This window comes from Berghia stephanieae, chromosome 3 (assembly GCF_034508935.2).
Source record: "Berghia stephanieae isolate SIO BIC M18660-M18661 chromosome 3, UCSD_Bste_1.3, whole genome shotgun sequence".
Classification (NCBI taxonomy): Eukaryota; Metazoa; Mollusca; class Gastropoda; order Nudibranchia; family Aeolidiidae; genus Berghia; species Berghia stephanieae.
In genome coordinates, this window is record NC_088362.1 from 54,861,184 (window position 1) to 54,886,183 (window position 25,000).

The window sequence follows — 25,000 nt, forward strand, 5'->3', positions numbered from 1 at the left end:
CCAAACCAACCACCACATCAACACCAAGCCACCCATCAACACCAATACCACCACCACAACACAAATACACCACCATCAACACCAATGCCACCACCATCAACACCAATACCACCACCATAAACACAATACCACCACCATCAACACCAATACCACCACCATCAACACCAATGCCACCACCATCAACACCAATGCCACCACCATCAACACCAATGCCATCAACATCAACACCAATGCCACCACATCAACACCAATACCACCATCATCTACACCAATACCACCACCATCAACACCAATACCACCACCATAAACATAAATACCACCACCATCGACACCAATACCATCACCATCAACACCAATACCACCACCATCAACACCAATACCACCACCATCAACACCAATACCATTACCATTAACACCAATACCACAACCATCAACACCAATACCACCACCATCAAAATCAATACCACCACCATCAACACCAATACCACCACCATCAAAATCAATGCCACCACCATCAACACCAATGCCACCAGCATCAACAACAATGCCACCACCATCTACACCAATACCATCACCATCAACACCAATACCACTACTATCAACACCAATACCATCACCATCAACACCAATACCATCACCATCAACACAAATACCATCACCATCAACATCAATACCACCACGATCAACACCAATACCATCACCATCAACACAAATACCATCACCATCAACATCAATACCACCACGATCAACACCAATACCACCACCATGAACACGAATACCACCACCATCGACACCATCGTCATTATCATAATATTTTTTAACACGTGTGGAACAAAAGAGGTGTAGGAAGGGAGACAACGGTTAAGCTGTTTAAAACATTAGTTCTGTCTGTACTCATATAATATAACTCTAAGACATGGAATCTTACCCCCCCCCCCCCCCCAAAAAAAAAAAAAAAAAACAACAAAAAACCCCAAAACATGAGTTTTTATATAGCGCAATATCCACTAAACGTACTCAAAGCTTTTTACAACGAGTTCCTAGCCAGCAGCAACATGCAGGACAAGACAGAGAAAGTTTATTTATTTAATCTTAGGCGTTCGCCAATAATTCATACAATTTGATGACATACAACATACATGAAAGTGAGAAAAAAAAAGGTTAAAGGAACCAAAAAATAAAATGATACTATTAATAACCACAAAAATACAACAACTGTAATACCACCAATATCTACAATAATAAATAATAATAATAATAATAATAATAATAATAATAATATAATAATAATAATAATAATAATAATAATAATAATAATAATAAAATAATAATAATAATAATAATAATAATAATATAATAATAATAATAATAATAATAATAATAATAATAATAATAATAATAACAGAAGCACAACAGTAATAATATCTAGTATTGTTTTTGTAAATGAGGACCACGCTTATACCCCATTCGTTGACAATAAAGAAGATAGGAATTATATCATGGTAATTCTGTTTCGGATAATAAAGTTATTGACATTTCGTAACACTAGGTGTAACAACATGTTTTGGTCTGGGTGATCTTAATCCTCGTTTACTCGGGGAAATTCCAACATAAATAGGCCACCCCCACCCCCCGTTCTATCTTATTTAACACATTTCTATCGCTAATTAAAGTTCTAGAAGATTGGAATTTTGCGAACATTGCATCATTTATCAAGAGCAATAGAAACGAACCTAGATGTTACAGACATATTAGTTCAACGATTGTTAGGTAAAATGACAGAATTAATTCTCAAAGACAAAATAATGAATCTTTTAGAATATCACAAACATTTATGTAATTTTCCGCACGATATAGAGCGAAACACCCCTTTGTACTTCAATTATTCCATGTCAAGGTTTGTTTTCTTTGTTTTTAATAATTTTACCGCGTTTGTGACATATGCATGTAATTTCAGTGCATTGAAAAGACAGAATATGTATTAGGTAGTCCATAAGTATACTTTTGTCAAAGGCACCTGCGAATAAATAACCCAAGGTAAACGGTGCAACTTGGGAACGGATTTATATTCCAAGAGCAGCCATTAGTTTGTGATCGCTTAGAAGTCAAAGACACAATTAAAGGATCTTGACAAGTGAAATACAATCAATTTTTACAAATCATGTTTAAAACAGCAACAACCAAAAGAAAAAAAGTATCACAATTCATTATCGAGAGATACTGCAAAATGATGGAAATGGAGAGCAACGAAATAGGCTTCAATGGTCGTGACGTCACTTCCCTCGTAATGACGCATAGTAACTTAGTATCTGGTTCTAAACTATCGGAACAATGGCGGACACCCTCATGAAATACTTCTCCGACGAGAATAAAAGTGTATCCAGAGGAGAAAAACATTATAAATATGATCATGTTTTGACTTTTATACATTCTGATCACATGACATATGAAAAAGTTATAGCCAGCACGAAGAATAAAAAGTACAGTTTTTCTTTGTTTAGAACCAAGCTGCTCGTTGCTGGGTGGAAGGGACATCAGACTATTGAATCCCATTGGAGGGCACTCCCAGCAGAGGGTCTGGACTGTAGCCTAAGACCGGATGAATTAGGAAGGAAAGTGTCCAGTCCTCCTAGCGCTGAGAGGGTGAGAGCTATTATATTGTGCGTGATAATCACTAATGCACTCAAACACTGTACATCGAACCTGAAGTCAACAGAAAAAATATCATGCAAGACGAGATATGTTATCTACATGGCACTATATCTCAATATTTTAATTTTGACAAAAATAACCTTGTAACTGACCTGGGGTTCATTTTATACTCGGGTCACAAAAAAGAGAACACGCGAATAAAGACTCTTCTCCGGGGGTTCACTTTTGCACCGCCCAAATCTGAACTCGAATCTGTCGGGTCACAAGATGAGAGTCATAACAGAAGACCACAAACTCAGACAACAACAATATCATCATCATCATCATCATCATCATCATCATCATCCTCACCATCGTCATCATCATCATCATCATCATCATCATCATCATCATCATCACCATCATCATCATCATAATCGTCATCATCATCATCATCATCATCGTCGTCGTCGTCATCATCGTCGTCAACGTCATCATCAACAATATCATCATCATCATCATCATCATCATCATCATATTCATCATCATCGTCGTCGTCGTCATCATCGTCGTCAACGTCATCATCAACAATATCATCATCATCAGCATCATCATCATCATCATCATCATCATAATCGTCATCATCATCATCATCATCATCATCATCATCATCATCATCATCATCATCATCATAATGGTCATTGTCGTCGATAAGGTCATCAGCAACAAGAACATCATCATCATCATCATCATCATCATCATCATCATCATCATCATCATCATCATCATCATAATGGTCATTGTCGTCGACAAGGTCATCAGCAACAAGAACATCATCATCATCATCATCATCATCATCATCATCATCATCATCATCATCATCATAATGGTCATTATCGTCGACAAGGTCATCAGCAACAAGAACATCATCATCATCATCATCATCATCATCATCATCATCATCATCATCATGACCATTATGGAACAGATCTACTCGCGTGACTTGAACCGATCGAAGACAAGTCTAGTTCCAATCAGTCTTACTGGCCACATCTTGGACCAACTCTTGTCATACTCACTCTCTCCCTCACGCAAAAACTGCTGCTCACTCACTCACGCGAAAACAACCCCTTCCCCCCCCTCTCTCTCTCTCTCTCTCTCTCTCTCTCTCTCTCTCTCTCTCTCTCTCTCTCTCTCTCTGTCCACTATACTTTGGTGCCATCATCAGGCGTTATTCACTCACTCACTCACTCTCTCAAAGGCAGGCAAGCAAAGCAGGCTGGAGTCTGGCACAGGATCTGAATCCAATTGAGAGGAGATTCATTTCCTGCTGAGCTGCCTCTTGTGACTTATTCTGAAACATATTTTACTTCAAAAAAATCATATTTGAACTATATTTTACTAGCAATTGCACTAGTATATTTCAGGTTCTGATTTTGTGGCAATTTGTTATGGGAATCTGTCAAGAGGTAGATTAGATAATTTTTGTATAACTAACACCCAATAAGGTCAATAGAATCCTATTTTCGTTTGTCGACGCTGGAGAAGAGTATTGATTTCTGACGAGGACAAGTGCATTGCCGTTGTTGCCATTAGGAAAACGTGTGGAATAGGAGGTAGGTAACAATACTATTGTGTCACTATTGATGTGTGTTTGGAGTGTGTGGAATTGAACACACACACATACACACACACACACACACACACATGATATCAATACATTGGTTATTAATGATTGAATGACCCTTTATCTTTGTTGATTTTGATTCTGTTGGTGATGGTGGTGGTATTGTTGTCACCATAACCGTCGTTGTAGTCGTTGTCGTTGTCGTTGTGATTTTTTTCTTTTCCTAACCGTGATTAAAACGTGTGGTTGTTTACGCAGATTTTGCGTTATTGATGCTATGGGTTTAGGTAAAATAGTCCTAAGAGCCAAATTAAACATAGACGGGTCTAGAAACACACAATACTGTGTGTAACCTTTAACGTTTGTTTTCTGATTAATATAATTTAGTGAGAACTAATCACTAACAGAAAACAATAATAAAAAGTTGAATGCCGCCAACTTCGTTCCTTCTGTAGAGGGTCAATATGTTGTTCAAAAGTAAAAGAGCTAGGAGTTGTGATGGTTGTGGTGGTGGATGTGATGATGAAGGCGAGGATGATGATAATAAAGTTGATGGTGATGATGATATTGATGATGATGATGATTATAATGATGATGATGATGATGATGATGATGATGATGATGATGATGGTAATAATGATAATAATGATGATGATGATGATGATGATGATGATGATGATGATGATGATGATCAGTATTAAATTTTCATTCAAAGCTCTCAATGAAACAATCAAGTTTAGTTAAACAACTAACTACCTTACTCTTGAAAAACATCTGGCCAGAAAACTCGTCCATCAAATTATATCAATCGATTTAAATGACCTTCACCTTGACCAAAACTCTCAAACTTGAGACTTTAGATGAATTCCTCACGAGGTTCCAGATTTGAGAGATTTTGTCAAGAAGATTATTTAAATCAATCGATATTTGAATGACGAGTTTTCTGGCCAAGTCTTGAAATACGAGTTTCTTCAGAGTACATACTTACAGATATCTGGTTAATATCATAATTTAGTCATTAAATTCAATCTTTAGTTTTTCGTTTAGCCCGACGTAATGCTTGATTTAAGTGGAGAGTCATAATTATCTTTGATTGTCATCGTTTTCATTTTCAATTTTCAAAAGTTAAAGACGACGATAATTGACTCAGGGATAATTCAATAATTTTCTCTGCTTCTTATTGAATCAATTTTATTTTAATAATCTCGAGTTTAAAATAAATTGAGAGTTTTTATAAGCGCAATATCCACTCGAAGTCACAAAGCGCTTTACAATGGGTCCCACACTTAACATTATGTTACTTACCATGTAGAAAGAGACATGGCGCGATATTACAATTTTTTTTTCGGATAGAACAACGCTGTTAACGGTCTGGTACTTATTTTACACCTGAGTACGGTGAGAGATTGTGAGTGAAGAGCCTTTTCCAAGGACTCAACTATGCACCGAGTGAGGGTCGAACCCATGACCTTCCGATCCAGAAGCGAGTGTCATACCACTGGACCACATAGCCGCACAACAACATGAGTTTACTCCATTATCAAGATATTGAGAGTTGACGTTTACTAGCAATAAGTAGTCTTTAGTTTTAAACTGTCTATACAAAGTAAAACGAAAGAAGAACCAGCTTTTTACGGACAGCGCGAGACTAAAGCTATTTATTTTTTGTGAGTAAAATCCATTGTCAATATGTCGATAGTAAACTCCATTTCATTAAAATCGAATGCAATTCGCTCTCTCCGGTTATTTACTTCCCTGTACTTGAACCGTTAGATTCCTTAGTCGACATTTTCACGACGTGCTTTCGCACATTCTGCTCCCTCTGTGTGGAATGCCCTTTCAGCAGACATAATCAGACACCGAAATTCCCTGTCCTTATTTAAAACCTCTTTGAAGACAAAGTACTTCCTTTCAGTTTTCTGTGAGTGATTTTATTGATTTTTTGAATGGTATATTGTATGATCTCATGAAGACTACATTTAATTTATATATATATATTATATATATATATATATATATATATATATATATATATATATATATATATATATCTGTATAAGCGCTTCCGGTGTAAAGGGGCGCTATACAAATTCGCATTATTATTATTATTATTATTATTATTATTATTATTATTATTATTATTATTATTATTATTATTATTATTATTATATCATCATCATCATTATTATTATTATTATTATTATTATTATTATTATTATTATTATTATTATTATTATTGTTATTATTATTATTATTATTATTATTATTATTATTATTATTATTATTATTATTATTAGTATTATTGTTATTTATTATTATTATTATTATTATTATTATTATTATTATTATTATTATTATTATTATTATTATTATTATTACAATGAGAAGCAGAGATAATTAAATTATCCCCTAAGTCAAGTATCTAAAAAAGAGGTGTTAATAAAACAGTTAAAGTAAACTATCCATTATTTTCTTCAACACCATGTGAGCATATATATATTATATATATATATATATATATATATATATATATATATATATATACATATATATATATATATATATATATATATATATATGTATGATTTTAATTAATTTAATTAATCATTAATACCTAAGTCGGCTAACCAAAAGGCAACATTTTCTATAATTGCACAACATTTTGGTGATAAAGAAAACCAATGCAATTTCATGTTGAACTGGCTGTAATACATTCATAGTTTTGAATGCATGGATGCTTCAATGATCGAACATAGAACCCGGGAATCGCTGACTTCATTCAAATAACTCGGAATCATGTATCGAGACATTGCGATAACATCATTACGTTATTCCGATGGAAGCATATAATAATTTATCGTGATTGGTTTCCATGAATACGACTCGACGTTGAATGAAATATTCGATTCATAATTTGGTATCAATTATACGTGTAAAGTTATACAAAATGTGCTTTGATTTATTTTTTAGAAAATGATTTTTTTTAACAGTACGATCGGAGTTCGATTTTTTTCTCTTGTAAAGTCATTCTGAGCCAATCGGCACATGGAGCCTGAGTTTATCTCGGTTTCTTTAGCGTAAAACGGACTATAGCTATTGCTTGCCATCCTTTGGATAGTGCGATAGTTCATTGCAAAGTACTTTCCGATAGATCAAACTGACCCAGCTACCCAAACTCTGCCGGGTGGACAGGGTGGCCAGAAAAACAATATCGGATTCACCCGGAATCGATCCCGCCCTGTTCCCTTGCTTGTGAAGCGAGTTCTCTACCAACTATCAGAACTCTCTCCCTGTAAAGATTGAGTAAAAACAACAATTAAAACTTGAGCTTTTATAAAGAGCAATTTTCTCTAAACGTGCTCAAAGCACTTTACAAAGGGTCGCAACAGCAACAGAAACACTTAACGTGTAGACTGAGACGTGACACCTGTTAGGCGAGATTACAATTTTTTTCGGACAGGGACAACGTTATTAACGGCCAGGTACTCATTTTAACACTGAGTACGGTGAGAGAATGTGAGTAAAGAGCCTTTTCCAAGGACTCAGCTATGCGCCAAACGAGGCTTGAACACAGGACCTTCCGATCCGAAAGCGAGTGTGATACCACTAGACCACATAGCCACACTTACAACAGGTATTGACCACCATAATACGGTATATTATAAGATTCCATTAGATTCCATTCCACAGTCATTTACAAAATTACTTTAAAATTTCATAACAAGACTGTCTTTCATTACGTTATTTCAAAATGTCAAGGTTTTTGACTCATTGGCGTCAATGTCTCTGATTCAAATTATGGAAATTTGGATAGAAATAAAACCCTTAGGTTGTAATTTAACTCCTGTCAATCGACTATAATTTACTGTCCATGCGTCACCAATGACGTCCGGTCGTTGTTCGTTCCCTAATTTAACCCAATTTGGCGCCAGTGGTTTATTATTCAATGTACGAGTACTTATCGTTTTGCAAAAACTAAAGCCATGTTGAGCGAGCGTGGAGATTGACCGGGATATGATGTTCATTGTACTTTTGGGTGGGGAACGACGTGTTCTTATTTGAAGGTCTGGTGACCCAAATTGTTGTGGTTATATTATTATTGTTATAATGGAAATACTCTGAACCCGACGCAAACCATTACAACAATGTTTCAGTCGGCCCATAATTGCGTTCGGTTATCTGACCTGTCAATATTGTGCACTGTGCACCTGGTTAAGGAGCGATGTGTTCTTATTTGCAGGTCTGGTTGCCCAACTTGTTATGGTCATATTATTATTATTATTATTATTATTATTATTATTATTATTATTATTATTATTATTATTATTATTATTGTAACAGAAATACTCTCAAACAAACGCAAAACATGTCAATTACAACAACGTTCAAATCAAGCCCATTGTTGCCTTCGGTTATCAGACCTGCAAATATGTGCACGTCGGTAAGGAACTTTAACCATGTTAGTCACTCGACTATGATATGGATTAGTACGTGGCTATAAGGGTTAATGGGTGTTATGTTTGTGTGTGTGTGTGTGTGTGTGTGTGTGTGTGTGTGTGTGTCTGTATTCGAATTTTTTAAAAGGCGTTTGACAAACGATTTGCACTGTATGGAATGGAAATGTTGTTCCATATAACCTTCCTTGGGTGGGGGATAATGTATTGTAACTTAAAATCAAAATATTGTAACATACCAAGCCGGCAGTACGCATTTTTGTTTATCTGTGTCTTTCTATTCGATTTTGCTTTTAATCCTTATATGCGTCAATGTGGATTTTTATATGGTTGAACACTTTTTTAATCTTAATGTTGTGTTTAATTGTCTGAAATCAATTTTAATCCAAGCGCCAAGAGCCTCATTGTTGAGGATACCGTGCGCTCTATAAGAGTCTATTATTATTATTATTATTATTATTATTATTATCATTATTATTATTATTATTATTATTATTATTATTATTATTATTATTATTATTATTATTATTATTATTATTATTATTATTATTATTATTATTATTATTATTATTATCATTATTATTATTAAAGTAAGCAATGTGAAGCGAATTGAGCAAAGAGAAACAACGAAAATCCAGAACATAAATGTTCAGATTTAGTTTTTTTTTTTTCTTTATCTTGCCATACGGCCATTACAATGATTAAAAAAGGAACAGGAACTGATGTCAGATAGAGTTCTGAAAAAGTGTATATGATACAGTATCAGACAAAGCTGAGAGAAAATTGCAAGACAAAATCATCCCAAAAAGTCACCAGCCTCGACGAACCACCCGAAACCGCAGAGCATCTAGTTGAACGGTGTGTTGTGACAAAGCTTCCGGATGGGTTTGCGACGGTGCACGAGTGCGGTAAAGAGTTTGCAGAATGGGTCGATCGTCATAACACAGTAGTGTGAGCACCATTAGAAGCTGCTGCCTCGACGTCGCCACTGTCAAAGTAGGTTGATTAAAAAAAAATTCTTTCTTGTATTTTTTCCCTCTCTACTTTGTCTTGCAAGGTTTCATATCTACTTCCTCATAATATATTTAAGGCCAGTACAAGAACGAATGTTGCAAATTAAACACATTTGACAAGACAGGCACCCGAGTAAGCGTTAGTGCAATTCTCTGGCAAAAGTAACGCGCTTTACGTCAGAGGAATCTAACCGTTATCTTAAAGGCTGACGCTGTCCAAATAATTAAGTCAAAAGTTTCTTTGAGCACTACTAACGACAGCTTACTAGACGCTGCACAAACTTAAAAATAATGTAAAAAAACTTTGAGCTTTTATATAGCGCAATTTCCACTAAACGTGCGCAAAGCGTTTTACAAATGGTCCCTGACCAACAGCAAACACGTAATATTTAGGCGATAATACAATTTTTTTTCCGACGGAGACAACGCTGTTAACGGCCAGGTAATCATTTTACACCTGACTACGGTGAGAGCATGTGAGTAAAGAGCCTTTTCCAAGGACTCAACTATGCGCCGAGCAAGGCTCGAACTCAGGACCTTCTAATCCGAAAGCGAGTGTCATACCTCAAGACCACATAGCCGCACAAAACAAGTATTTAGAATTTTGGCTAGAAAACTCGTCTGGCCGTTAACAAGAAGTTCTGAGGTTCAATCCCCAGTCGAGGTAGACTGATTATTTTGGATGTGTTTTTTTTTCTTGTATTTTTCTTTCTTGCTTAGTATGGAACCTTTCATACACACTTGTTCTGATCTTTCTCCAAGGTTTGAGAATTTTTGCCAGGATAAGAGTAATTTCAATTAATCGATATTTGAAGGACGAATTTTCTGGCCAAAATTTTAAATTCGTGCATAGAGGTATAGAAGCGTGTATTTCAAAATCAAATTTATATTCTTTGATTTCATTGGGGAAAAAAAAAACAGCTAGAAAACGTTATGACCAGGAATTGTAACATGTGTATTCATAATGCAAATTATATATTTAGGAAATAAAACGTGAAACTACAGTAATCTTTCCTCTGTCTAAGGCTGTAGCTACATAATATTGTCATTTCGTTACCATTTACAGCACCAAACTAAAATCATGGATCATAGTCAGGTGTCTAATTATCTTCATTCTTTCATGTTATATTTATTATTTATTTATTGAAATGTATTTATATTGCGTCTAATCATCTATACAATAATGTTCTTGCTTGTTTGTTTTTTCCCCAAAATATTATATCTTTCTATCTACAATCCCTCATTTTTAAACTTCATAATGTCCTTCTCATCGTCCTCCTCATCCCCTTCATCCACGTCTTCCTCCTACTTGTCCTCCTACTCCTACTTATCCTCCTTCACCACTTCCTCTAATTTATTTCTCAGTCAACTAATCCTCTTCATCCAGACTTCGTGCTTTACATCCCAACTCTTTTCCATCTTGTATGCCAGATAGTTTATATCTCAAATACCAAGTTTGTTGGACACTTTAAAACGGTCTAAAACGCCAGAATTATTATCCCAGAGCTTTAGAATACCGTCTGTGATTTTATATATTATTGTTTATTGCAAACTGCCGTGTAGACTGTGTTTTTAGTAAACAAAATAAACACCTATGGGCAACTTATATATATCTTTAAACTTTTAACATTATTTTTAATTTTATTGTCAAGAATGCTTGTATTTAAGGTGAGGAAAGAACAACGTGAGGAGAGGCTCCTCTACCTTCTTTACTCTCTAAAATATATTTTTTAAAAACAAACTTGCCAAGGATTTTTTTTAAATATCACAAATATCTAAACACAGTTCGAAATAATATTATAAAATTTACCATTCAAAATACTAAGCTGGCAACCCTACTTCCTCCTTTCCTTCCTTCTCTATCTTAATCACGACGTATTAGAATTCCGAGCCATCAAAATCCCCACCATTATTTACGGTTTCTTCTAATTTCCTGCCCGTCACACGATATTTTCCATCCGCACCTCACGTATAAATCAATACAAAGCTTCCACATAAACAACTTTGTTACGTCCTTTGCGGGCGACACGATCTAACTTCCGTAATCCGAAAGACAAAAAAAAAAAAAAAAAAAAAAAAAAAAATACACGTATTTAACATTTTGGCCAGAAAACTCGTCATTCAAATGTCGATAGATTAAAATGACCCATCATCTTGGCAGAAGCTTTCAAACCTTGAACTTCGCGAAGTCCCAGGTTTGATAGTTTTTTACCAAGACGATGAGTCATTTTAATCGATCCATATTTGAAGAACTAGTTTTCTTTAAAAACGTGTTGTTTCTTTTTTGGAGTACGACAGTGCAGTGGTTAGTTAGTTTGGCATCCTGACTGCCACGTACTGATCACGGTTACTTGAGTTTGCCATCAATTTGCCGGGAGCTGTGTTCACCCTTTAACAACCAGAATAGACGAATTTATTTCGGATGATTCTGTGATGTTGGTGTGTAATAAATGTGAAGCGATGTTGAAGGTGGCCAGTGATCGGATATGTGGCTGTAATGGTGAATCTCAGACCCAGGGGTTTCATTCATTGTGCTTTTTTGACATAGGGGAAACCTGAAACGTCCAAATTATTCGCCTTCTTTAATTAGATTGACCTTCCATTCCATTTTCTATTGTTATTTGTTTCTTCGAGCTTCAAGCAGCGACAATTTCATTAATCATAATCCTCATGCCGATTGAATTTATTTTAAAAGGATATACTCAGACCTGCCTAATACTACGAAAAATTCGTAGAATTACGAAACTTTTGCTCCAATTTCAGAACTTTATAAACATTAAAACTTATTGAAAATAAAAGTCGATGTCAGAGTGAACACTTTTAAGGATTTTGAATTGTTTTCTAAACATTGTGAGTGCAAATTGTTGATCTGTAAAGTTAACCATAGCCACTATAATTTTTTATCTCCTAAAAACTACGAATTTTGAAATTGTCAAGTAGGCAGGTTTGCACTTACCCTACTTTCTGTCGTATTGTGAAAACAACAACAACATATATTTAAAATTTTGGTCGGAAAACTCGTCCATCACATCTCGATCGATTAAAATGACCCTCGTCTTGTCAAAAACTCTTAAACCTGGATTCATTTTGATCGATCGATAGATTATGAGGGACGAGTTTTCTGGTCACAATTTTAAATACTTGATATTTCAACTTCAACCTCGAAACAATTCATGGTTTGTATTTTAAACGACGAAGGGGGAGCGTGTCTCAGCGTTACAGTCTTTGCTACGTACCCGAAAGTTACCTAGTTCGATCACCCGCCGCTGTGTTGTGTGGCATTGAGCCCTCGCTCATTTTGAGACACTGCACTTCGGCTGACGCCTGGTCATTCCTGTCTTCTCTTAGAATAGACCTCAGAGACAAATTCCCCCTACGGGATGAATAAAGGGAATTTTAAATTTATTTCATTATTAATTTGAAGTAAAACGTTCCCCGTCAAATGAGAAAATAAATGACGAGTGTTTTGACAGCGCACGGGCAGAGAAGTCAGATATTTTAGACTGTCTTGGTTGATAACAAGTGTCACTTCCTTACTTTTCCTTTTCCACTATCCCAAAACACTTCCTATTTAGCATAAACACAAAGAGCAGGGCTATCCTACATCTGGTCATCTTAGCCTCCCGTTCGACTAATTCCCCATTCACTGGAGGCAATATGGTAATAAGACAGCAATTTCAGACGTTTTCGAGAGACAACTGACACAAACCAAAGGAAGTTTTTGGACTTTTTAGGTGAATAATTTACAAATTATGGTCCCCGGAGAATTATGCATTTGTTGTTTTCTTTTGGACAGACCAACTAGTTATACCTGGTAGCCCATCGGACTTTTTTTTGGACGGGAACTGAATTAATTTAGAATATACCAAAATAATCCTTATGGTGGGTGTTTTTAATATGTTTGAGTTTACTAGTTGTTTTAATGTAGTAACCATTTCCTATTTTATATTTACTTTAACAGTTTTCTGTTTTTGTCTGTGCGTTAAGAATTAAATAGAGAGTTGTTTTAAAATAAATATTATTCCACCTACTCCGTTGGAAAACCCTATCATTTCTTAGTAAATACGTAATAGTTGAATAATGCTTTGAACGCGTTGAATAAAAATGGTATTCAACAATTACAGAATATTTTCGCACATTTTATTTGTGTGAAATATGGTGTAAAAGACAGCTGATTGGTGATTATAAATAACCTTTTAGTGCAGATGAATACAAATTCAAAGGTTTTTTGTTGTTGTTTTTTTTTTTTTGTTCGTTTTATTGGGGAGGGGGGGGGGGGGGGTCAAATTGGCATTCACAAGCAGATGGAGACTTTTTAAAAAATATATGGTGAATAGAAGTACTACTACCATACAATTTGTCACGAAATATCTAAAAATCTTACTAGGAGGGGTGGTATAAACGCATTCTTTCATATTAAACTCGTTATATTTTTATCGTGCAATAACACATACTCGCAAGCTCGTAGTGTTATTGGACACGATAAAAATAACTCATTTAATATATACAAAGAAATGAAAGAATCGTATATTATTCTACCCCTCACCATAATAGTGACGCGCAATGATATCAAGTTTACAATAACAATTTGTGACGTCAGCTTACCAAGCGTTAAATTGCACTTTAAATAGATTTAAAATGATTTAAATATCTGTTTTTTCAAAATGTCTTTTATTCAGAGACAGATATATCAAAATCGATTGAGGGGTAGAATAAATTGAAATGTGTTCCCAACCAACTTGCAAGCTCGTTCAGCGATTGGGAACACGTCCGGAATTCTCAAAAGCAAGAGTGTAAGGATCGTATATTCTACATCCTTTTTAATCAGAAGTTTTCCTCGTATGACATGAGCCGGCAATATACTCTTGGGTCTAACATGCAATATCCCAGTAGGATTCATAGTCTGATGTCACGTCCGCCCAGCAACGAGCAGCTTGGTTTTAAACAAAGAAAATCGGTACTTTCTATTCTTCATGCTGACTAGAACTTTTTCACATGTTTGTGGTTCAGAATGTATACATGTCATGTGATCATAATGTATAAAAGTCAAAGCATGATCAGATTTATTATGTTTTTTTTTTCCTCTAGATACACTTTTATGTCCGCTGGAGATGTATTTCAGTGGGGCATACGCCATTGTTGAACCAGTTACTAAGCTACTATGCACATTACGAGGGAAGTGAAGTCACGACTGTTGAAGCCTATTACGGAAGATAATAGATTATCGTACAAAAGTAACGTTATTTATGAATTGATCTTTGACTTTATTTGGCTAGGTTTCAAAAACTGCGGTTATGTGGTCCTGAGGTATACTACTCGCCTTCGGAACCGGAAAAGGCTCTTTACTCACATTTTCTCGCCGTACTCAGATGTAAAATGAGTATCTGACAGTTAACAGCGTTGTCTCTGTCGAAAAAAAAAAAATGAAATGCCGCCTATCAGACATCACAGCATCATGCCTCGTCTTAAATGTTAAGTGTTGCTGTGGGCTACGGACCCCTTGTGAAGCGCTTTGAGCACGTTTAGTGGATATTGTTTTTATCAATTCCCAAGTTTAAATGCTCTCAAGTTTAACGGTCTCTAACGAAAAAAAGTCTATTTCAAAATAACAATGAAATTATTAAAAAGTGGAAATTCGTAAAGGAAAAAATATATTGTTTCATGGAGATAGTTTCACAAGATAATACATTGAAATAGAAAACAATCCTTGAAGATTAACGACGAGTCTTCCAGGGCCATTGTCATGAATCATTAATTTTATAACAAGAGAACCATTATCCGTTAAGATCTCCGTCTTTCTCCGGACAAGATCATACCGATCAATTATTGAAGTGAGACAGATATTCCAAGGGCCATCACGGGCATCTTAAAAGCTATTAAAATTTCAAAACTTTATTCAGCCTTTAAGAAAGCAATGCGATGAATGTTAATTTTAAACTTTACAAACTTGAAGGCCATGAGAGACGAATCAGACAATGTTTGGGGAGAAAAACAGAGAAAAAAAGGAAGAAAATTGTTAAACGTATTTTACACTATTGTCAGATTTTTTGATAAGTGGCGCTTGTTTTTCGTCTTTTTATCATCTGACCCTTCATGCACAGCTTCAAAAGTTTGTATGAACCTTTGAATCAATACGTCTTAATAAAAATGTTTTTCATTAATTGTAAAACAAGAGGAAAGGATTTCGCTTATAACAAGCAATATTAAAATCCATAACTGGTAAGGGCCGTATCTCATAGATGATTTACAGTATCAACATTATGAATTTTGCGCTTATCCATTTTGAAGGAATTCGTTAAAATGGAATGTTCGGTTAATTGAAACTTAAATAATATACATACAGTATCTAAATATGAAGACACGAATTCCAATCCTTAACAATCAGAAATCTACATTTTATAGCCATCAATACACATTACTGATGAATACAAATGGAAGTGAACATTACGCGCGTCCAACATTATTTTGATTGCAAAATTTATAGAAATAGCTTGTGTTTATGCCACAGAGGATTACATAAATTTAATGTAGACTCTGGTCAAAATTTATGGCACAGTGTTTCCACAAATATGTACATGTGTTCAAAAATAGCAACAACACCAACAACAACAAAGACATACTGGACACATCAATCATCACATTCGGAAGATGAGGATGATGAAAAGGAGAAATGGAACGCCTATGGAAAGATTTCGTGGTATCACTCTATCAAATGAAATGTAATTTTCCTCCAGTTTCCGAAGGTTGGAGCATGCCTTTTCCAGTCTTACATTGTTATATCATTAATTGCCTCGTCGATGAGATTAAATTTGCCGGTCCTCCTCTCAATCTTTCCTTTTACTTGGGTTCAAATGAGCTCGATTGGATTGCGCTCACAGTGATATAGGGGAAGTCGCGCAACCTCGTGTCAAAACTCCTTAATTAGACAGTCTGCTTTGAAAACGGTTTGTGGTTTGTTTCTTTTCACTAAGGAGTATAATTTATTGGCCTTTGAAAAATGGTCAGAATACTGTCTGGTTGGAGCCATGAAATCATATCAGTTTTTATAGTTTCCGAAGTTGGATCCTTGAAGTGATCATGAGCCACAGAATGGTAGCGATGTACAATGCAATACAGCTGGGTGCTTCGAGTAAAGGTAGCAAACGGTTCTTTAGCCAGTTTTCAAACAGCTCTGCATTCACCCCCCAGAATGATAGTCTCTACCTTCCAGATGACGCAGAGAAGAAAAAAAATGGCATGACATCTTCTAAAACGCAGTATCTTCACCACCTGCAAGAATATCAATGATCCTCTGTCCAGAACCCATGATCCTTTTTCTACCCGAATTATCAGACGTCCATTCTTTGTCGGATGTATGTTTACGTATTCCCAGTTCCATACATCTTTGGATGATATCCATATCAAAGTTGTCTTGGACCCTTTCCCTATCACGTTGTTCCAGACTGGTGATCTCTGTCGTGTTTTGATAACCATCTTCTCGGGGTTGATTGTGAAATTCCAATTCGATAGCCGTCCTCTTTAATATATTACCGATAAATACAAGAAGATTTCTTTTCGCAGCTTTACTCGAGTGGAACCGATAGAGATTTTGTATCGTATCGATAGTTTATAAGCTTATAAAATGCTCTGTGAAACGTTTGAGCATAGATATAATTTTTCTAAGTTATATAAACAGCATTCATTGTTTATTTGACAATGTTGAGTATAATATAATCATTATTTCAAATGATTTAAAGCTAGAGATTTCATATAAGTAACTGTGACATGATGAAGATAATTATGCAATAAATCATAGATACTACATAAGTGTAAGTTTATTGTAGTTAAAGCGAATTGTTTATATGTAAACAAATATGACGTGAACTCATAATCACTCGCCGGAACAACCGTGTCAGCACGAGATTTTTTGGAAATGTGATGAATTCATCTCATTCTTTGTCGTGCGTAACTTGTTTACATATTTAACAGTGTAAAAATCCTAATTTTATGACAACGGTTTTAGAGTAGTTTTTATACGTCTTAAAGAAGAATTTATTTCTTTTTCATATGGCATCAACACGGTCCAAATTCTATATTCAATTTAAACAAATTGATTCAGAGGTTGACACAAATTTTTACAACTTTTGAAAGAGGGACAGCTGAGAAAAACCAAGAAAAAAATCACGAGCCATTACTTCATTACTTTAAAAATCTGACTTTAGTTCTATAGAGTATTTAGGGTCCCGATAGCTCAGTTGGATTTTGCTTGAAGTATTACAAAAAATAACAATGTAAAATTGAATGCAAGCTTCAATTTAATATACGAAAACAGATAAAATGGACGTTTCCGGTTTCCCCTTTATTAACAAAAGGGGATGACTGAAACACGACAGACGAATGAGATAATGTGGTAGTGGCGTTGTTTTCGTATATTAAATTGAAGCTTACATTCAATTTCACATTGTTATTTATTTCTTCGAGCTTCAAGCAGCAACATTTACATTGAAGTATTAAAATAAAATATAATTAAAATAAATTCCCTATATTCATCCCATATGGGAAATTTGTCGCTAGGATCTATTCCAAAGGAAAACTGGAATAACCCAGGCGTTAGCCGCCGCAATGTAGCGCCGCAAATTGAGCTAGGGCGAGGTGACTTGCTCAAGGCCACACAGCGCTGCGGGTATTCAAACTCGGAAGCTTTCGGGTACGAAGCAAAGACCTTACCGCTGAGCCACGCTGTCCCCTATTATAATTTTAACAGCTTTTGCCGCTGATTGAGGAGGAGTCTTAAACCCAAAACGTTCCATATTAAGAATTTTGTTCTTTTTAAAAGCTGGTTAATTCGTTTTTGTTAAAAAGAAAAAATAATGTTCAGTGCACAGCGTTTAATCTACATTTATTACAAGAACTTCGATCAATAACAAAGCATAGAAGGTTAGATATCAAATTAGGAAATTAAGGAGCAGGCACCGTTGTAAGATCACTAACTGAACGAGTGTTTATGAAAGGTGATAGACAAAGCAAGAACGGAAAATACTAGAAAAACCTAATTTGGGATTGTGCTTTTCTTGTATTTTTCTTTCTTGCTTTGTCTGGCACCTTTCATACACACTCATAGAAGGGTAGCTTTGATAAGAACGCCCAATGTGTTAGGACGAGGAGGAGGAGGATTGTGCTCTCCAGTTGCTTGTGTAAGAAGATTACATGAAGGATACACGAGGATGAGCGCTAATAACAGCAAAAGGAACTAATCTAAGCTACGTCACAGATTCACTAATATGAACATTTTAGAGAAAATATGTAACAATGTTATAGCCATTTTTTCACATATTCGAAAGAAAGTGTTATTTCATTTCTATCAAGATATGACTAGTTTTTTTGTCCTTTCTTTAGTGAGTTAAAGAGTTGGAATTTAACTTTTCTGTTTGTGTCAAAGTATCCAATATATTCCAATAGATTAAAAGAGAGTGTAATCTCGTTTTCTATCTAGATGTGACCTTGCAGGTCTTTTTAAAATGACCTCCTCTCATAATATTATTACACTGTAGAAGAAATTAGATTTCTAGGATACGTTCAATTATAAATTTGCTAATCGGGATCTGTTCCACTAGATGCGTATAGATGAATGTGGTTGGTCACATTTTATTCACAAGCCTGATTACTAGACGAGAATAATGGGTTTATTTATCACTGTGTTGGAAAACAGAATATTTTGTGTTGGATGGGGGTGACACACTTTAGGGAGTATCGACGTGTACTTTTTTGCAAGTCTGATAACCTAAATTGTAATGGGCTCATTGTTGTCATGAAAATATTCACAAACCAAAGCAATATATTTTCCATTATAACACGTTAAAACAGGCCCACACGTATATACATATATACATATATATATATATATATATATATATATATGGTTGATTTGAATGAATTGGCTGGAATCAAGTGCTCTACAGTTTCTTTGGAGCGAGTTATATACTATCCTCACCTCATTTGAAACAACATAGTAGGAGGAAATAACTAAATGAGGTGAGGATAATATGTATATTATATATATATATATATATATATATATATATATATATATATACATATTATCTTATATATATATATACATATTATCCTCACCTCATTTAGTTATTTCCTCCTACTATGTTGTTTCAAATGAGGTGAGGATAGTATATAACTCGCTCCAAAGAAACTGTAGAGCACTTGATTCCAGCCAATTCATTCAAATCAACCATATATATATATATATATATATATATATATATATATATATATATATATATATGTGTGTGTATATATGTATATACGTGTGGGCCTGTTTTAACGTGTTATAATGGAACTATATTGCATTGGTTTGTGAATATATATATATATATATATATATATATATATATATATATACACACACACACATATATAATATATATATATATATATATATATATATATATATATATTTATATATATATACACACACACACACACATATATATATATATATATATATATATATATATATATATATATATATATATATATATATATAAAGCGCAATGGAGATGAATCCCATGGTCCTCTGGTCCTGATGGACTACTTTAGTGGGATGACTGAGAGGACAACAATTCAATTCCATTACATTTACAAGGATTAACTTATTAAACATAAAAATCTAACATTGCAATTCGCATCGATAATTTTGCTTGATAATGATGATGATGCTGATGCTGATGATGATGATGATGATGATGATAATGCTGCTGCTGATGATGATGATGATGATGATGATGATGCTGATTACGATGATGATGATGATGATGATGATGATGATATTGATTAAGATGATGATGATGACGATGATGATGATGACGATGATGATGATGATGATGATGATGATGATGATGATGATGATGATGATGGTGATGATGATGATGATGATGATGATGATGATGATGATGATGATGATTAAGAAGATGATGATGATGATGATGATTATGATGATCATGATGATGATTATGATGATCATGATGATGATGACGACGACGACGAGGACGATAATGATGGTTTTCATTTTATTTGTAATTTGTTTTGAAAGAAAGTCGACAATCTCAGGTCAATTGTTTTGGCCGTTGCTTGTTGCTGAAAAAAATTAACCCCAAGAGAATTAAACAAGCTTTGCGTGGGGGGGGGGGGGGCATTAATTATTAATAGGCGATCAGATAAAGTGGATGCAAATAAAAGGTTTACAGTAAAACCGTATTTGACAGAGCCAAATAAAACCTATCGGCAGATGAATAGAGCTATTAAGATAAAAGACTCCAGCGTGGGAGTGGGATAAAAAAAAGAATAATCAGCATTTTAATGCCATTATAATTATTGATGTTGTAAAAAAGAAGTCCTTCATAGCAATTAGGCCCGTGGAGCCGGAGTTTATCCAGGTTTAAATAGCGTGAAACGTACAATTGCTATGGCTTACTACCCTTTGGTGGATAGGATGCTAGTCTTTTGCAGTGTACTTTAAATCTAATCTAACAGACCTAGCTGCCAATCACTGCTGGGGGGGGGGAAGGGGTGGGGGGGGGGGGGGGGGAGCCGAAAAAAAAATCTCGAGTTCACCCGGGATCGATCACGGTCTCTTTGCGTGTGAAACGAGTGCTCTACCAACTGCGCTATAGGGACCCGTTTAGCTAACTACTGCTGGTTCTCCATTATAACTGTCATTTCGAGCCGAAGTTTATTTCGGTTTCTGGAGGCCAAACATTAAGAGGTCTTTAGTAATTACTTGTTATCCTTTGAAAAGGATGATACATTATCGCAAATTACTTTTAGGAAGATCTAAACCTTGAGCTTTGATCTTTTGTATAGCGCAATATCCACTAAACGTACTCAAAGCCCTTTACAAGGGGTCCCTGACCAACAGCAACACGTAGAACGAGACATGACGCCTGTTATGTGATATTACAATTGTTCTGACAGAGACAACGCTGTTGACGGCCAGGTACTCATTTTACACCTGAGTATGGTGAGAAGAAGTGAGTAAAGAGCCTTTTCCAAGGACTCAACAATGCACCAAGCGAGGCTCCAACCCAGGATCTTCCGATCCGAAAGTGAGTGTCATACCACTAGATCACATTACCTTACACAATCTAACAGATACCATTATCAAATATACAAAAGTGTTAATTAAGTATGGTGACTACTCCGACCTCGTCAACACCAAAGCAATTGGTGTAGCTAATTCTATTTGAAGAAAGACTGGACATTATTTATTAAAGCACTGCCACATTTTAATGCCATTCGACTCAAAGAACGATTACGTAATCAGCGGGCAATTTAAAATAGATTCATTCATTCATTCACTGGATTTCTTTTATGTCGTTTTGTTTGTTCTGTCCCTTTCATCTCCAAAACTCTGAAATTCTCTCATTTTGGTCGTTTTGACTTAGCAGTTGCATATCAAAGAATGAGACGTCAAATATGGTTGAATAAATGTTGACAGTGATCAAACTGAATGGAAGCTTTCATTTAATTATCGAATAAAGATGACGTGGCCGTTTCGGGTTTTCCCTTTATCACCAAAACACAATGAATGAAACACTATAGAAGAATGAGAGGTAATTAATTACAACTTGATTTTTTAACAAAAGGGGTACCCTGAAACGTCAATATCACCTGTCTTCGATAATTAAATTGAAGCTTCTACTCTAGTTGACTATTGTTAATTATTTCTGTGATCTTCCAAGCAGAAGCTTTTGCATTAAAGACGAATAAGATATTAGATGATAGAATACTCTCATTCGTCTAAAGTGTCTCATTCATCGTGTTTTACTAATAAAGGATAAGCCCGAAACGTCCAGATCCTTTTTCTTTGTAAATGGAACTGATTTTTCAATTTAATTTTATGAATGTAATTTATTTCTTCAAGCTTCAAGCAGCAACATAAAATGCATCATGTCAGTGAGTTGAACCAACACCGTTTTCATGAATATAATCTGTCTATTAACACCCCCCCCCCCCAAAAAAAAAAAATAAAAGGGGGAAAAAAGGAACAAAACAGCAACACTTAACATGTAAGATAAAACATGACACCTATTGGGCTATATTACAATTTCGACAGAGTCAACGCTGTTAACGGAATGGTACTCAATTTACACTTGAGTACGGTGAGAAAAAGTGAGTAAAGAGCCTTTTCCAGGGACTCAATCAATGCGCCGCTCAGAGCGTGACTCGAATTCAGGACCTTCCGATCCGACAGCGAGTGTCATACCACAAGACCACATATCCGCACGAACAAAGTGAAAAATTATGGAGCAAGCACTGGGGACAGCGTAGCTCAGCGGTACGGTCTTCGTGCCCGAAAGGTACCTGGTTCGATCACCCGCCGCTGCGCTGTATGGCTTGAGCAAGTCACCTCGCCCTAGCTCGATTTGTGGCGCTGCACTCTGACGCCTAGGTTATTCCAATTTTCCCTTGGAATAGACCCTAGAGACAAATTTCCCCTATGGGATGAATAAAGGGAATTTTATATTTTAAATTTTATTTAAAAAAAAAAAAAGATCAGATAAAGTGTGTGTGTGTGTGTGTGTATGTGTGTGTGTGTGTGTGTGTGTGTGTGTGTGAAAACTGTGCCAGACAAAGCAGAGATAAAAGATAAGAAAGAATTTTTATCTTGTATATTTCTCTGTGTTTTGTCTGGTATCGTTCCATACAGACACGGTTTTTTGAGATCTTATTCAGTCTATTGACCGAGTCGTCTCCTTAAATTTTATTTGCTTCGAAAAGACACGGTTACCTGGGTTGCGTTTTGTCTTTAATTGAAAACCGTAGCAAACTTTGATCAATATTCAAAAGAGGAATGGCTTATCGATCGGGATTGAACGGAATCCGGAATTGATAGAATAGGGAATAGGGGGAGGGAGAGGGAGAGAGACACAGAGAGAGAGAGAGAGAGAGAGAGAGAGAGAGAGAGAGAAAGAGAGAGAGAGAGAAAGAGAAAGAAAGAGAGAGAGAGAGAGAGAGAGAAAGAGGGAGAGAGAGAGAGAGAGAGAGCGAGAGCGAGAGAGAGAAAGAGAGAGAGAGTGAGAGAGAGAGAGAGAGAGAGAGAGTCTGTTAGGTTTCCGGAATCAGCCATATCTATTCCGAGAATTTGATAGTGCCAATTACTCATAATTGTATTGGAATAACTATTTCATACAAACATAACTTTCCCACAAATACAATAGAATAGAATTAGCGACTCTTTTAATGATTGATGGACAGGGTGAAGAAAAGTGAAAATATCAGGATAGATCAGAACACGCAGCTTTGTCTGAGTTTGAAATTGATATAGTATGACAATTCCTTGCATTCTTTGGGACGCTAATATTTCACAAAAGAAGAAGAACAACAACAAACACAAAAATAAACCACCCTTAAAAATCCCGAACTTTCTATCTGTTATATTTATATATTTACTTATTTATTTATCCATAATTTTCTAGGTATTCGACTTAAAATAGGAAGAATACATTTACATTCATGTTGCCAAAGCATGGACAATTTAAAATATCAAACTGAACATGCTAAAAATATTAATGAATTTAAAAATGCCCTCGACATGGAACTGGGTGCCTTAGAATCCATATTATATGACTGAGCATTCATACTATGTCAATGATAGGGATGGATGCTTCATATTTGGGGGGGGGGGGGGGTGTTTGTTTCTTATCTTTCTTTCTTTTTTTCCTTTTAAAAAAATGTGCTCTTCTTCTATGCTTTTATCTGTTTCTCCCTTTTAAACTTTTTATCTCAGAGAATTTATAGTGTGTAATGTACGGTATATTGTTAGAGATCTGAACAAGTGTGCATGAAAGGTGCCAGAAAGAGCAAGAAAGAAAAAAAAATAAGAAAAAAACATCCCAAAAAAATCAGTCTACCTCGACTTGGGATCGAACCTCAGATCTTCTGATTACCGGTAATCAGAAGGTCTGAGGTTCGATCCCCAGTCGAGGTAGACTGATTTTTTGGGATGGTTTTTGTTCTTCTACTTTTCTATCTTGCTTTGGTTGGCCCCTTTATTACACACTTGTTCAGATCTTTATCTTATATTGGTGCCGCTCCTTAATTTCTTAAATTTAATATATTATTACTTATGTTTTTAGGACATTAAAGTAAGGAACACTTGTTCTATCTTAATGGACGATGTAGGGAAAAGTGAAGAACTACCCCATCACTAAACGGAGCCGAATGAGTGATCATTTGTGTGTGAGAAAAGACAATCCGCCCAGTAAACGTTCCTTTATTTAATG

At 35.3% G+C, this 25,000-nt stretch overlaps 1 protein-coding gene across 2 annotated transcripts in view; it reads left to right on the forward strand.

Moving 5' to 3' along the window:
* The first annotated feature begins 3,843 nt into the window (after positions 1-3,843).
* LOC144968035 (uncharacterized) overlaps positions 3,844-25,000 on the forward strand; it is a 94,533-nt gene continuing 73,376 nt past the window's right edge. The window contains exon 1 of one of the 2 annotated variants that reach the window (XM_078905989.1): positions 3,844-4,247. The gene's annotated coding sequence lies outside the window, so the exon portion shown is untranslated. Of the gene's footprint in view, positions 4,248-14,939; positions 14,960-25,000 lie in introns of those variants that run through there. The other variant, XM_078905990.1, reaches the window with a different exon arrangement.